This window comes from Callorhinus ursinus, unplaced genomic scaffold (genome assembly GCF_003265705.2).
Source record: "Callorhinus ursinus isolate GAN/ISIS: 27379988/994484 unplaced genomic scaffold, GSC_fseal_2.0 scaffold100, whole genome shotgun sequence".
Lineage (NCBI taxonomy): Eukaryota > Metazoa > Chordata > Mammalia > Carnivora > Otariidae > Callorhinus > Callorhinus ursinus.
In genome coordinates, this window is record NW_027397162.1 from 1,382,329 (window position 1) to 1,385,236 (window position 2,908).

General features: G+C 43.0%; 1 pseudogene; it reads right to left on the bottom strand.

The window, feature by feature from the left end:
* Positions 1–1,336: 1,336 nt before the first annotated feature.
* On the bottom strand, positions 1,337–2,642 carry LOC141371777 (uncharacterized; annotated as a pseudogene).
* Positions 2,643–2,908: the final 266 nt, after the last annotated feature.

Genomic DNA, 2,908 nt, shown 5'->3' on the forward strand with positions numbered 1-2,908 from the left:
TAAGCGTAGGCCTTCGGCTCAGGTCATGATCCCAGGGTCCTGGGATCAAGCCCCGCATCAGGCTCAATTGCTCCGCAGGAAGCCTGCCTCTCCCTCTCCCACCCCCTCCACCCCCGCTTATGTTCCCTCTCTCACTGTCTCTTTCTCTCTGTCAAATAAATAAATAAAATCTTAAAAAAAAAAAAACTTGATTGTGGATTTGTAATGGGACAAATGTCCTATAAGGGGGGTTTCTCCAGAACTCATTCTCTGACACACTAGTTGTGCTGCCCAAATGAAGTAATCACCAGATGTGCAGTTATAGAGAATCTAAAATGTAGCAGCACCATATGTTTAAATGATAGTATTTGAGATATAGGTGGGTAGAATAATATGCTATTGACATTAATTTCACCTATAATTTTTACTTTTTAAAAATGTCAAGTGGATGAATAAAATCTTAAAAAAAATAAAATAAAATAAAAATGTGGCCAATGGGGCGCCTGGGTGGCTCAGTCAACCAGTTGGGCATCTGCCTTCGGCTCAGGTCATGGTCCTGGGGTCCTGGGATCAAGTCCCGAATCGGGCTCCCTGCTCAGTGGGGAGTATGCTTCTCCCTCTCCCTCTGCCCCTCCTCCCACTCATGCTCTCTCTCAATAAATAAAAATCTTTACAAAAATGTAGCCACTAAAAAAAAGTGAACGTATATATGTGGTTCACATTGTATTTCTATCAGACAGTGCTACTCTGGAAGATCAGATCTCCAACTGGAAGCTTTCCCACCTAAAGTATGTTTGCTGTCTGTCTCAGGTATGAGCTGATAACATAAAGGTTAGCATCAATTTAAAGTACTTTTCAATATCATCACTGTATATTGGCTAGTCCAAAAACTCATTCTTTTTACTCAAGAGTTTTTTGCAAGAGTTCTTACCAAAACCTCAAACTTGTTACATTAGCCCAATCTTCTGATACAAGGAAAGGCAAGAATTCCAACTTAAAAGGAAACATAGCAAAAGAATTCTCCCAGTTTGGAAGAGAGGAAAAAATGAAACAAGATGAAAGCTGAGAGGGAGACAAACCATAAGAGACTCTTAATCTTAGGAAACAACTGAGGGTTGCTGGAAGGGAGGGGGGAGGATGGGGTGGCTGGGTGATGGACACTGGGGAGGGTATGTGTTGCGGTGAGTGCTGGGTGTTGTGTAAGACTGATGAATCACAGGCCTATACCCCTGAAACAAATAATACATTATATGTTAATTAAAAATAAAAAATTCTCCCAATTTCTTATACAGACACAATCTCTAAAAACTTTGTTACAAGGAGCAAAGGATAAAATCCATTATTTTCAAAGAACTCTTCAATACGAAGTCTCTGACACTAAGCAAAGAGAGTCTGACAGAGCCACTGTCACATTCACTGAATCCCCATAGGTGTCTCTCTAGTATGCTACCTCTGGTGTCTAATAAAAGCAGAGCTAGGGGCACCCGGGTGGCTCAGTTGTTAAGCGTCTGACTTCGGCTCAGGTCATGACCCCAGGGTCCTGGGATCGAGCCCCGCATCGGGCTCCCTGCTCTGCAGGAAGCCTGCTTCTCCCTCTGCCACTCCCTCTGCTTGTGTTCCCTCTCTTACTGTCTCTCTCTACCAAATAAATAAATAAAATCTTTAAAAAAAAGAAAAGCAGAGCTATTCTGGAAACTTTTCCCACACTTGAAACCCACTGGTACAAGGTCTCCTGAGAATGTATCTTCTAGTGCTTGGACAGACATCAGCTGTCCCAGAGGCTTTGCCACACTGATTATTCTCATAAGGTTTCTCACCAGTATGAGTCCTCTCATGCCGAATTAGACCAGTGATATTCCTGAAGTTTTTGACACTGGTTACAGCCATACGGTTTCTCACTAAAATGAATTCTCTGGTACCAAATGAGGCTAAGAGCTCTCAATGCAAGTTTTCCCACACTCTTTACACTCATAGTGTTTCTCTCCAGAATGATTTAAGATTTTAAGTAATCTCTACACCCAACATGGGGCTCAAACTTAAAACCCAAGATCAAGAGTTGCATGCTCTCACAACTGAGCCAGCCAGGTGCCCCAGAGTGATTTTTTTTTAATGCACAATGAGGTGACCATTGCAGTTGAAGGATTTTCCACATCCATAGGATCTCTCTCTGGTTTGACTTCTCTGTTTAATAAAGCATGAGATATTAAATAAAGGCCTTTCCACACTCTGTACATACATAGGACTTCTCTCCTATGTGAATTCTCAGATAGACAATAAGGTGGGAAACATCGGGGAAGGATTTTTCTCACTCTACATCTATATGTTTCTTCTCCAGTATGGATTCTGTGATGCAAAACAAGGGAAGAGTGGTGGTTGAAAGACTTCCCACACTGGTTGCACTCGTGAGGCTTCTCTCCTGTGTGGGTCCTCTTATACTTGATAAAGCCAAGAGCTGGCACTGAAGGCTTTCCCACAATTATTGCATTTATAAGGATTCTCTCTGTATGGATTCTTCGATGCACAATCAGGATGTAGTCCTTAGAGAAGGATTTTCCGCGGTCATTGTCATTACAGGGATAAAGTCTCTCTCCAGTAGGAGTCCTCTGGTGCCCAAGGAAGTGAGATTTTTGTCTGAAGGATTGTCCAAATTTGTTGCATTCATAGCATTCATTTCAAATCTCCTTCTCCTCTGCTCATGAGAGCACACACCCTGATCAAACACCTCCTCACATCGCACCCCTTTGCATGGCTGCCTTTCTCTGTTAATTACATCCTGTTCACTAAGAGGTGCAGAATGGTTGTAAAATCACCACTTTTGGTACATCCGGAGGGCTCATCTCTTGTTAGATTTCCACCAAGGTGGCCAACCTGACCAGCTTGGCTGATGGCTGTTTTATAGTCCCTCCCTCCCTCCCTCCCCCCCCCCCCC